This window comes from Hemitrygon akajei, chromosome 3 (assembly GCF_048418815.1).
Source record: "Hemitrygon akajei chromosome 3, sHemAka1.3, whole genome shotgun sequence".
Lineage (NCBI taxonomy): Eukaryota > Metazoa > Chordata > Chondrichthyes > Myliobatiformes > Dasyatidae > Hemitrygon > Hemitrygon akajei.
In genome coordinates this window covers 130,538,455-130,552,394 of record NC_133126.1, presented here as the reverse complement: position 1 = coordinate 130,552,394, position 13,940 = coordinate 130,538,455, and the positions used below count along the sequence as shown (strand labels likewise).

At 38.4% G+C, this 13,940-nt stretch overlaps 1 long non-coding RNA gene across 1 annotated transcript; it reads left to right on the top strand.

The window, feature by feature from the left end:
* Positions 1-10,041: 10,041 nt before the first annotated feature.
* LOC140723792 (uncharacterized) lies at positions 10,042-13,583 on the top strand. The gene is made up of 3 exons (XR_012097969.1): positions 10,042-10,148; positions 11,206-11,326; positions 12,306-13,583. It is a non-coding gene; the product is annotated as an uncharacterized lncRNA (long non-coding RNA).
* The last annotated feature ends 357 nt before the right edge of the window (positions 13,584-13,940 follow it).

Below are 13,940 nucleotides of genomic sequence, written 5' to 3'. Positions count from 1 at the left end.
CAACTAGCAAGAGTATTCAAGGACATTTTCAAACTCTCACTGCTACGGGCAGAATTTCCCACTTGCTTTAAAAAGGCAACAATTATACCAGTACCAAAGAATAATAATATGGGCTGCCTTAACGACTATCAGCCAGTAGTACTCACATTGACAGTGATAAAATGCTTTGAGAGGTTGGTTATGACTAGACTAAACTCCTGCTTGAGCAAGGACCTGGACCCATTGCAATTTGCCTATCACCACAATAGGTCAATGGCAGACACAATCTTCATGGCTCTTCACATGGCTTTAGACCACCTAGAGACAATGCAAACACCTACATCAGGATGCAATTCATCAAATATAGCTCAGCATTTAATACCATCATTCCCACAATCCTAATTGAGAAGTTGCAGAACCTGGGCCTCTGTACCTCCCTCTGTAATTGGATCCTCAGCTTCCTAACTGGAAGACCACAGTCTGTGCGGATTGGTGATAACATATCCTCCTCGCTGACAATCAACATGGCTCACCTCAGGGGTGTGTGCTTAGTCCACTGCTCTATTCTCTGTATACACATGACAGTGTGGCTAGGCATAGCTCAAACACCATCTACAAATTTGCTGACGATACAACCATTGTTGGTAGAATCTCAGGTGGTGACGAGAGGGCATACAGGAGTGAGATATGCCAACTATTGGAATGGTGCCACAGCAACAACCTGGCACTCAACATCAGTAAAACGAAAGAGCTGATTGTGGACTTCAGGATGGGTAAGACAAAAGATCACATACCAATCCTGATGGAGGGATCGGAAGTGGAGAGAGTGAGCAACGTCAAGTTCCTGGTGGTCAAGATCTCTGAGGATCTAACCTGGTCTCAACATATTGATGTAGTCATAAAGAAGGCAAGACAGTGGCTGTACTTTATTAGGAGTTTGAAGTGATTTGGCATGTCAACAGATACGCTCAAGGACTCCTATAGTTGCACTGTGGAGAGCATTCTGACAGGTTGCATCACTGTCTGGTATGGAGGGGCTACTGCACAGGACCGAAAGAAGTTGCAGATGGTTGTAAATCTAGTCAGCTCCATCTTGACTACTAGCGAGGACATCTTTAGGAAATTGTGTCTCAGAAAAGCAGCATCCATTATTAAAGACCTCCTGCACCGAGGGCATGTCCTTTTCTCACTGTTACCATCAGGTAGGAGGTACAGAAACCTGAAGGCACACACTCAGTGATTCCGGAACAGCTTCTTCCCCTCTGTCATCCGATTCCTAAATGGACTTCGAAGCTTTGGACACTACCTCACTTTTTTTAATATACAGTATTTCCGTTTTTGCACATTTTTTATTTATTTGTTCAATATATGTAATTAATTTACTTGTTTATTTATTATGTTTTATTTAATTTATTATTTTTTTCTCTTTCTCTGCTAGATTATGTACTGCATTAAACTGCTGCTGCTAAGTTAACAAATTTCATGTCACATGCCAGTGATAATAAACCTGATTCTGATTCTGAAGAATTGCAGTAGGTTTATCAGTCAAGATTTTCCTTTCAGGAAACCATGTTGGCTTTGGCCTATCTTATCATGTGCCTCCAGGTGCACCGTAATCTCATCCTTAACAATCAATTCCAACAACTTCCCAGCTACTGATGTCAGGCTAACAGATCTATAGTTTCCTTTCTGCTGCCTCCCACCCTGCTTAAATAACGGAGTAACATTTGCAATTTCCAATGATCCAGTGCCATATCAGAATCTATCACAATCCGCAATCTCACCAGTTATTTCCTACAGAACCCAAGGGTGTATTCCATCAGGTCCAGGAGATTTATCCAACGTCAGACCATTTCAGTTTCCTGAGCACCTTCTCAGTCATAATTTTCACTACACGAACTTCACATCACTGACACTCTTGAATATCCGGTATACTGCAGACGTCTTCCACTGTGAATACTGATGCAAGATACGTATTCAGTTCCTCTGCCACCTCTGCATCCCTCATTACAATATCTCCAGCGTCATTTTCTATTGGTCCTATATCTACCTGTGACTCTCTTTTTCTCTTCATATACTTAAAAGAAGCATTTAGTATCTTCTTTGATATTAGTCACCAGCTTCCTGTCAAAATACATCTTTTCCTTCTGATTGACCTTCTTAGTTTCCTTCTGTAAGTTTTGAAAACTTCCCAAATCCTTCATCTTCCCACTAGCAATGGCTCCCTTGTATGCCCTCTCTTTTGCTTTTACTTTGGCTCTGACTTCACTTGTCAGCCACAGTAGTGCCCTTCTTCTCTTTGAAATTTTTTTCTTATTTGGAGTATATCTGTCTTGCACTTTCCTCATTTTTTGCAGAAACTGCTCTGTTGTCCTTCCTGCAAATGTCCCTTTTCAGTCAATTTAGGGCAGTTCCCCTCTCATGCCATTGTAATTTCCTTTATTCTATTGAAATACCGACACATTGGATTTTACTTTTTCCCTCTCAAATTTCAATGTGAACTCAATCATATTGTGATCAGTGTTCCCTAAGGGTTCCCAAACCTTAAGCTCTCTTATCACCTCCAGATCATTGCACATATACCCCCTTTAACATGATTATACCGTTATTATTCCTCAGTTCCACCCATAAAGTCTCACTAGATGAGTTCTCTAGTCTATCTGTAATATTTTCCCTGACTATTAAAAACACCCCTTCCTTTTTTAATTCCTCCCACTCTATTACATCTAAAATAATGGAGCCCCAGAATATTCAGCTGCCAGTCCTGTCCATTATGCAGTCAAGTGTCACTAATGGCTTCAATATCATAATTCCATGTGTTGAACTATGCCCTGAGGTCACCAGCCTTTCCTAAAATATCTATTGTATTGAAATATATGCAAAACTCATTGAACTCAATGTATATCAAGTTTTTATATACCGGTACCTTCTAACTGTAAAGATACAAGAGTTAATTAGGTATAATTTCAATAGTTGAATGTGCATTGTTCACTTCAATATGTTGAGTCTTGACTAATGGTTCCATAGAAATATGTGAAATGCAAGCACATAGAATGGAAGCACATCTTATCTGAGAATGCAATTCTAAATATTCATGAATTACATTGTTAGGACATTGTAATTCACATAGATGGTCCAGGAGCTTCTGAGAACACAGCTCACATCCTTAAACAATGTATTTTTTACTTCAGTATTGTGAGGGATGGCTCTCAATACAGCAACACACCAAATATTAATTGAAAGAACAAGTGTGACCATGTTTTATTTACAAAATAGTGAAGTCTCCAACCTGGAACCTTTTCTGGTCTCATTCTGATGTTTTCAATGTAGTTCCGTTTGTATTGCCTTGGTTTCTGAAAGCTTGGCCAAAGCATACAAGGATGCCGTATTAATCATATCCGTTTCCTAAGCACGTCTCTCAAGTTAAAAAAAACAGTAAACTAGTAATCAGTTCTCTTCACAGAGAATGCTATTTGTTTATGCTGCTGCTGCTGTTGTGATTGCAAACCTGATTACAGCATGTAGATTACATTTTGAAAGTCGTTTGAAGACCGGATTTGGTGAATATTATACAAAATATTCTTTGAAAATGGCTGCTTCCCTGGACACCATTTTATTTATGGAGTTTATATAAAGAAAAGAACAATAACATAAAATCAAAATAGATCACTTGTGTTTAATCTAGGCATTACAGCATATTTTGACACTAACTTTTGAAGTGTCACTTTGTAACCTGTGCCAATACACAAAGAGCTGATTCCCAGCCGAGTGATTCAACAACCTGGCACGTCCATCAGCTAACTTCCAAAATCTTGCACAGTCCCTGGCTCTACAGACTCAGCACCACAGGGTAGTACTGTGATGTACAACTAGGCTGGAATCACTTCAAAACTGACTCTAAATCTTATGATATCTGATGATATCACATCAGCAAAATATTGCAGGGGAATAGTACACTGCATACTCTCATAATTGATCAGAACTTCATGCTGAATGATAGGTGAAGCACTAAGAGTAGCAAGGACATGGATAACACACCAGTAAATGAACTTCAATGTCCATCACCATGACAGGAATATACAACCACATGAACCCTACATTTTATTTCCTCTGTAGGGATCTCCAGCAAGAAGTAACACAAGTATGATAAATTCACGATTTGTGAGGTACTTGAATTATACAATACAAATTGATAGAAGTACAAACATTGTATATTGCTTTAAAATCATTCATGAAACTTAGTTTTAGTCTAAAAATAATTCTATTGTTCTAGGACTGATAAGGATTTCAAAGCATATTTCATGCATATTATGCTCAAGCAGATTAAAAATACCAGTCAATATTATGTATATTTTAATTAATGAAATTATTTTTCTTGTAGGTGTTGGGATACAATCTGACATAATATGCCCTGTTGCTAAATGTAAACATATTATGGATTAAACAAATTAGTTAAATTCTTAAAATTTTATGAAAATCTGATCATGAATGGATGAAATAAAATGTATTATTGTGAGTGTCCCTCTGAAATGCCAATAGTCAATACCATGTCAATTCTCTTGACCAGGCAGTGGGAAATGTTCCCTAAATGTCTACTGGAGACAGAAGAGAATGCAGATGCTGGAATCTGGAGTAACAACAATAATAGGAAGAAATGAATGAGTCAGGCAGCACCTATGTACGGAAAGGGACAGTTGACTTTTTAGGTCAACACTCTTCATTTGGATTCGAAACTTTGACTGCCTATTTCCTTCCACAGTTGCTCCCTGACTTGTTAAATTCCACTACCTCTTGTTAGTTTTTCCCCCTAAATGTACATGAATTCTTGGAAGCAATAACAAAAGATGGAAAAGAGAGGAGAGAATAAAAATAGAAATAACAACATTTATTGATCATTAAGAAGCTACGCTGTATTATGTTGTAGACAATCATGACAAATGTTGCAGTGTTTAAAAGATTGGCTGATTAAAATGCTACCTATTTTTGGAAGTCTGCTTTAACATTCAGTTATGGCTGATGTTTTCATCCCCATTCTCTCACCTTCTTCCTGTAAACCTTAACCCCCTTTGCTAATCAATAATTTATCAGTCTCTGCCTTAAACACACCATATCATGCCAACATGTGACTGGGATATTCACTCACCCAGCAATAAGCGAGTGGGCACATGGAAGATACAGTGGGCAAAAATGTGTGAAGAGAAAAATGGACAAGTAAATGAGAAAGAGAAAGTAACAAAGGTTATTTCACACCACTGCACCTCCCTCTCTCTTTCTCTCTCTCTCTCTCACACACACACTCTACCACAGGCTTTACAGTTGCTTTTTGAAGAATATAGAGTAACTTGGGTTTGGGATACAAGAGCTCAGAGTGTGATCCAACAGAAACGAAGTTGGCCAGAAGGAGGGGAAAAAAACCTTCTGAGATAAAGGGCTGAGGTGTGACTGTAGGTGTCAACCACCATTATGGAGCCTTCATACGACAATCTGCTCCTGGCCAGCTTCCTCCCACAGCACAGAATGAGTCATAAAGCTTGTTAAATGGAGCCTTATGTGCTCCCTGCTCAACAATGAGTGAATCACATTGACGTTTTCCACCACCTCTCGCACGTTTAGCAGGAGATAGCATGAGACTGCAATCCTACACCCTTGTTCTGCTATTACAGAAAATGTTGCATTTTAGTCAGTGGAAAGTTAATCTACAGATAGTCCAATGCTCAGTCCATATTGAAGAACCCAAATATTGCACTAGAGCACCAACATTATAATGGAATTCACTGCAAAAATAAAAATGTCTCTGGGACATTCTTGGGAAAGATACAGGGAGAGTTAAATAGGGTAGATGGTCAAAGACCATTTCCTCTAGTTGCAGAGTCTAGAGGGAGGACTTTGAATAAATTGTCTGCAATTTAAGCAATTTCTCACTCAGTAGTTTGCAATGCTTTATGTATTTATGTAAATTTCTTTATGTAAAATCACTGCTGATTCATATATTTTGCATATTCAAGTCTGGGATTGAACTAGGATCCACAAGGATTGACAGGAAAAGCTGAAGATGTGGAAAGCAAGTAGCGATGCTCCTTTTCCATTCTCATTACTGCACTAGGAACCTATGGGCTCCAGCTCTAACACCAGTCCAATGGAATTTCTGCAATTTTTACCAAGATCTATTGATGCCAGTGCCAGGCATTGAATGTAGTGTGCTGGGTGTGCCGCAACTGTCTTGAAAGGCAGACATACAACCATATGTTACTTATTAACATGGTGTACATCTCAGTTAAGCTCAGCCCACTAGATGCACAAAAGTCACCAAAATAGGAAATCTAACCCCATATACAATGAAGCGGTGATGCCAAAACAGGGTTTATGCATATATTTGAAGCCCAGCAGGTAGGGTGAATTGGATTACTAACACTGAGGTTCCCAAGATTTTATTCGGTAAACTTGAGTTCTACCCAATTTCTGATGAGTAGAGGAAGTTTGAAAGAAGAATTTTTCTTTAAGCTTCCAAATCAACTGTTAAACTGAGGAATAATTGTAAGGTGGGACCAAGTGAAACACTGACCAAAGGTATTTCAGAGCATGAGTGCAGCTCACCTCAGACCCATTTATGTCCAGTATTAGCAGACATGACAGAAGCAACCAAACACTGTATGAAACCAGGAATGGTTTTTCAAGTAAATGTTTTAGTTGGTTTTGAGTCTGGAAAGCATTGTACAAAATTATGGTGAAGGCCAATACTCTAAGAACATCGGAAAAGTATCTAAACTATAAGAAAATTTCTAAAACATTGAATGCTACAGAGGTAACATGGGTAAATGAGATTATAGTTGATTATAGGTACAACAGGCTGCATGGACATGTGGGCCAAAGGACACACTTCATGTACTCCCCAACTGAGGGCTTTATAATTCTTTCAGTTTTATTTAATGAAAAATACAATTTTCAGTCCCATGAAAACCGACAGCTGAAGAGAGGCAAGGCCTATTTGATATGAGCCTATTAGCACCATACGTGGGTCAGAATGACCCGTAGAGATACCACACAGGTCTACTAGATACCCTTTTTAACCTTGTTATGAAGGCATCTTACTTCATCTGCAATTCAAAATGTTGCTCTCCTAGTGTCATTCATGTCCTGTTGCCCTCTTAATCCCTTCTTTAAAACCACCACCATTGTATAATATTGTATAGCTATATAGCATTCCCACAGACCCCAAGTGCTAACCAATCACTGTAGTCTCCTGCATAATACTACCCATAGATATCATTAAGCCTTTTTTCTGACTCCACTATAATCCTTTTCTGTGGTCCCACAGCATCTCCTTCAAACACTACACTTTCCCAATCCCTACACACTCTTCCCTACTCTCTGCTCAAGTTCCTCTGCAGACCTTACTCAACCAATTCCTCATCACAACATATCACTCTTCGAATCTGTCCTTTCAGTCAATGCCACAATCTCTTCCCTGGTACCCTCAAGATCTTCTTTCCATGAAGGACCTCCAGTCTCATCAAATTCCTCACGTTCTCCTTGGGTGCTCATTATTCCTTAACAATTCCACAATCTCTTCTGTAGCAAACACCATTGCAATATAACCCTTCTCAACAGTCTCTTGCTTGCTATCCACTACCACACACTTCCCCTTGTGGAATCACCTTTCCTTTTCCACCTAATCACCTCTGAATCCAATTCTATCCCTCTGTAACCTAGTCCCCAATATCCAGGAAAATTTATTCCCTAGATCTTTACATCTTTCCCTTCCCACAATACATTCTCCAGACCATCACCATCTCACCAGCTAAGGTTCTGGCATAACCACATGTTTTAAAGAATTAGAGATGCTCTAGTGAGGGGTGGCAGAAGTGAGTATTGTCACTGTTACTAAGGAGAAAGTGCTTGGGAAGCTGAAAGTTCTAACAGTAGATAATTCACCTGGATTATACTCAAGGATATGGAAAAAATGTAGCCAAAGAGATTGTGAAGGCATTATAAGTGATCTTTCAAGAATCACTAGATTAGTAAATTTGCAAATGCCACTCCATCTTTTAAGACGGGAAGGAGGCAAAAGATAAGAAGCTGTAGGCCAGTTGGCCTGAATACAGTGGTTGGCAAGATGCTAGAGACCATTATAAAGGATGATATTTCGGGGTACTTGAAGATAGGCCTACATCCACATGATTTCGTTGAGGGGAAATATTGTCTGACAAGTCTGTTGGAATTCTTAATTTTGGACAGGATAGACCAGGGAAAGTAATGGACATTATTTACAAACACAAGAAAATCTGCAAATGCTAGAAATCCAAGGACACATCGAAAATGCTGGTGGGACTCAGCAGGCCAGGCAGCATCTATGGAAAGGAATAAACAGTCGACGTTTCAGGCATGATGATGGGTCTCAGTCTGAAACATTGACTGTTTTCTGAAGGATATTAATTACCTGGATTTTCAAAACTCCTTTGAAACAGTGCTGCACATGGAATTGCTAAATAAGGTAAGAGCCCATGGTATTACAGGAAAGATACTAGCATGAACAGTAGATTGGCTGACTGGCAGAAGGCCAAGAACACCAGGTTAATGTAAATACATGATTGACGGTCAGTGTGGGCTCAGAGAGCCAAAGGGCCTGGTTCAATGCTAACTGATTCTATCAGTCAGCATAACAGTAGAGATTGTTAAGAGCACCAAATTTCTTGGTGTTCACCTGGTGGAGAATCTCACCTGGTCCCTCAACACCAGCTCCATAGCAAAGAAAGCCCAGCAGTGTCTCTACTTTCTGCAAAGGCTGAGGAAAGTCCATTTCCCACCCCCCATCCTCATCACATTCTACAGGGGTTGTATTGAGAGCATCCTGAGCAGCTGCATCACTGCCTGGTACAGAAAAGGCACCATCTCGGATCGCAAGACCCTGCAGCAGATAGTGAGGTCAGCTGAGAAGATCATTGAGGTCTCTCTTCCTGCCATTATAAACATTTACACTACATGCTGCATCCGCAAGGCAAACAGCATTATCAAGGACCCCACGCACCCCTCATACAAACTCTTCTCCCTCCTGCCATCTGGGAAAAGGCTCCAAAGCATTCGGGCTCTCACGATCAGACTGTGCCACAGTTTCTTCCCCCAAGCTATCAGACTCCTCAATACCTCAATACCCTGACACCAACTTACTGCCCTCTACTGTGCCTATTGTCTTGTTTATTGTTTATTGTAATGCCTGCACTGTTTTGTGCACTTTATGCTGTCCTGGGCGGGTCTGTAGTCTAGTGTAGTTTTTTTTTCTGTGTTGTTTTCACGTAGTTCAGTGTGGTTTTTGTACTGTTTCATGTAGCACCATGGTCCTGAAAAATGTTGTCTTGTTTTTACTGTGTACTGTACCAGCAGTTATGGTCGAAATGACAATAAAAAGTGACTTGACTTATCACAACACTATCTGATTTGATTCTGACTTGAAGCCCAGATCAGCTCGAGCCTTAGTTAGAATCTTCCACATTTCATAAAACTAATCCAGTTTGTGCTGCATGTCAAAGTCCAGTCAATATGGACATCCACCTACGGCACTTTAATTGACTTTCCAATAAAGTAAATTTCTTAATCTGATGGCCATACTTGCACAATCAATCTGAAAGCTTTGTCGGCTTGATCTGAATAGCTATCTGGAGGCAGTTTTGTGGTTATAGAAAAAAGAGATAAGCTAATGAGGTGGGTTTTCATACTAACTTCAACAAGACTAACAATTCAATACAGGCAAGAAACTTCATTTTTATATATATACAATAGAAGAGATTTGTAAACCATTCAGCATTAAGACAAAATATAATTTGGTATAAAGCACTATCTACAATGGTCTCAAGTTTATTGTCTTTATGGGATAGTTGATTAAAGAGAACATAAATATAAAAGAAACTGCTAGAAATAGGGGCAGAGAACATGTTCAGAACTGCCCACTTCATCAGAATTTCCATAGAGGAGTAGTAAGCCCTCTTTCCTATTACCACCCCCGCTCACGGAAAAAAGAAAGGGGCTGTTCATTTGACAGGATATATAGAGCTGCGATTGAAACATTCTTGCAAATTATACAACGGTGTCACCAGTGAGGAAAGCTCTCGTTAAGATGAAGCAAAGTCTTGTGGTACTCGTTTGTCTCTGTGTCCTTACCTGGGCAGTGTTAGGAGGTGAGTGAAATGCTGTTATATCTACATAGTATATTTGTGCTATAACAAAAGATTTTAAGAGAAATCATCAGCTACCAGTGTAAAATCTAATTAAGGAAAGATTTAATAGACACTTTATGTGACATAAAAACAGAAATTGTTTCAATGTGCCTTTCTATATTGTGTGTCATAAATGCTCCTTATTATTTGTTAATTTATCACTGAAATGTTTTCACAAACTATGGACACACTTCCAAGAACTCTTTGACTCATTTTCGCTATATTTATTGCTTATTTATTTATCATTATTATTATTTTGTTCTTTTTCTTGTTTTGTATTTGCACAGTTTGTTGTCTTTTGCACATTGGTTGTTGTACGCCCTATTGGTGGAAGTCTACTGATTCTACTGTATTAATAGTGAATGCCCGCAAGAAAACTAATCTCAGGGTTGTATATGGTGACATAAGTTTACTTTAAACTTTCAACTTTCAACGTATGTGTTGTGTGTGAGCTCTTTTGCACTATGTAATGCATGTTGGTCCAGAGAAACATTCTTTCATTTGGCGGTATACATGTATGCGATTGAATGACAATAAACTTGAACTTGGATGTTGCCTTGTATGAGCTATGAGCTCAATGTGAAGGTAATTGCTCATCCTTTATGTTCAGCTGACTTTCTTCAATGTTTGTTCTTTGTTGTTCATCATACTCATGATTATAAATTCTATGAGTATATCTATAATATGATTAGTATGATGTTCAGTATCTAATAATTTTAATGGATAGACAAGAAAATCAAATTGACTGTAAGAATAGCCCTTGTGCAGTGACAAATTGAATTCACCTTTTTTTGTAAATAAAGGCAAGAAATCCCTCCTACTTTCAAAGTGTGACATATTTAACTTGAATAAGGAAGATTTTGTATTTGTTCTCATTGAGATATGCTGGTGAATAAAAATGTTTTTATGGAATATTTAGAGGCATCGAACATTTGTTTGATGTTAATTTACTTTTTGCAGGTTTATCAATTTCTTTCCTGAAAGCAGTGAACTTCAATCCTTGTGTTTTCCTTTCCAGCCCCTAATTCAATAAGAAGGAGCTGCTGTCTGAACTATTCACGCAGACTACCCCGTATTGAAAGAATCCTGAAGCATAGAATTCAGGAACAGAATGGTCATTGTAGATTTGATGCTGTGGTGTAAGTATCTAGTCACTGGCGCTCTTAGAGCCTGGCTTTTGTATCATATCTTAGTTTGGTGACTTTTATTCTGATCTTTCAGAACTGCTGGGTTTGTTGCTAGAAATACCTGCTGTCCAAGTAGGGTAGTTCAGGCCTAGACTACTGAAGGACAAAACACTGATTTTTCTTCCCATTTCTTTTTTTCCTGAAGAGATAAGTATTATAAAAGTCCAATTCCACAAACATTTTAGGATGAAAGTTGCTCAAAAGGAATTGGGGCAGGAATTTGTTGGATGGGGAAAGGATAACATCATAGACATCATTGTATTGAATAGTTCAAGTCAAGTCAAATCAAGTCATTTTTTATTGTCATTTTGACCATAACTGCTGGTACAGTACGTAGTAAAAACGAGACAACGTTTTTCAGGACCATGGTGTTACATGATACAGTTCAAAAACTAGTCTGAACTACGTAAAAAAAAAACACAAAGAAAAAAAAACTACACTAGACTACAGAGCTACCCAGAACTACATAAAGTGCACAAAACAGTGCAAGCATTAAAATAAATATTAAACAAGACAATAGGGCAGTAAGGTGTCAGTCTAGGCTCTGGACATTGAGGAGTCTGATAGCACGGGGAAGAAACTGTTACATAGTATGGTCATGAGCGCCTGAATGCTTCAGTGCCTTTTCTCAGACGGCAGGAGGGAGAAGAGTTTGTATGAGGGGTGGGTGGGGTCCTTCATAATGCTGTTTGCTTTGCAGATGCAGCATGTAGTGTAAATGTCCGTAATGGTGGAAAGAGAGACCCCGATGATCTTCTCAGCTGACCTCACTATCCGCTGCAGGGTCTTGCGATCCGCGATTAATGTAATTGGGTTCATAATGGTCTACACAGACTCAGTGGGCAAAGGGCTTGTTTGATTCTATGATGTATAAGGAGCATTTCTCATATACAATGAACAAAATAAATAAATCCAATCTCTTTCTGTACAGATTTTTTACCAAAGGCGGTCGCATCTGTTCAGATCCAAATGATGAGAGAGTGCAAGATCTTCTGAAAAGACTTGTCCAAAAAGAGCAGGGAAGATGAAGATGACAGTGATCTTCTTTGACTGACTATTGGCTATAAAGAGTATTCAAATGGAAAAATGCAATTTTAATTTCCAGCTGTTCCACAATTTGCAAGTTTCCAAGGAATCCTGAAATTTATACACCAAAATTAGAGTCAAATCTTCAAACAATATTGGTCTAATTTGATCTGCTCATCAGTGTGTGTTACCCCTCTATATTACTAATTGATTTATTTGGTTTTATTATGATTACTATAGCAGCTGATCAAATAGTGCATCACCTGTTAATAGTCAGATGTTTCACTCTGGAATCCCTCTTCTGTCCATTATAGTATTCTCAATAGGCTTCACAGGAACAGTAATTTCTAGTTCAGGTAGATCTTGGGACGGAGGCCTGTAGTAAGGCTACGTGAATAGATCTCTGTCCTCCTGCTTACAGGCCTTTGCCATTGTAGGTTCTGCAGAAAAATCATTCAGTTTTGCTTATGTAAATATCTAAATTTGCTGCTCTTGTAAGGAAGTGTAATTGTTTATTATGGTCCCATACATTACTGATTAGTGTATGGTTTACAAATTGCCAAATTAATGAATGTACATAATTGTTACTTCATGTTCTATAGCATGCTGATGGTTTTCTAATGTAGAACACAATGATTGCTGCAGTGTTTTCTACAGTTATACTGTCTTCTTAACCAGACAGGGAGAATTCATCTGTCTTTTTTTATTATTTCAGAAACATATTGAATAAAGACATTATTGATTGAAATAATCAAAACTGGTATTTTTGAGGCAGGATATGCAACAACCCCCGACTTTGTATTGTAATTCCAATGGAATTGGACACTTTTTTAAAAATTGTTATTCAATGCTGCACTTTTACAAATGCATTTATAATGTCCTGCAAAACTAATTGCCTGTTTAAAAGAAGATGCATTTTATTATTTATTCTGTTTTTAATTTCCGTGTAGGTTTTCAAACAACTAAAATATATATATTTATATTTTTAAAAAATGAGTTGTCTTTGGAACTTATTGTAAGATTTTGTGTTATAATATAAGCTGGGAATCCACCTGCTTCCTAAATTTTCATGACTTCATTTAAAATGAGACAACAAATTGATTAAGCTCACACAAACAATATTCTGATTTGTAACAACTGGGCATTACACTCCACCAGTCATCGTACTCACAAAACCAGTTGTGCCTGGATTCCATGTGATTCTTAAAGAAGTCTGTTGAATGGAAATTTAAATTAAATGTAACTTTGTGGAAGGTAACCTGTCTGCTTGTTCTCATCTGTCTGAACATCTCATTGGAGAGAGGGGAAATTGAAGGCTGGACGTTGGACATAGAGTGAACTGTTAAGTCAAAATCTCCAGATTCAGTGCGAGCTTTTAAAGAGGCTGAGTATTTATCACTGACTATGGACATTAAGCTAATCTGTGGCAGTGCCAGTTCTGAAACACCTTGCCAAGTAATGTTGCCTGGAAATCCCAGAAGTTTAGCTCAGGTGTGATTAAAGGACTGGCTGTGTGACTCAGAGATCAGAGTTCATGGTG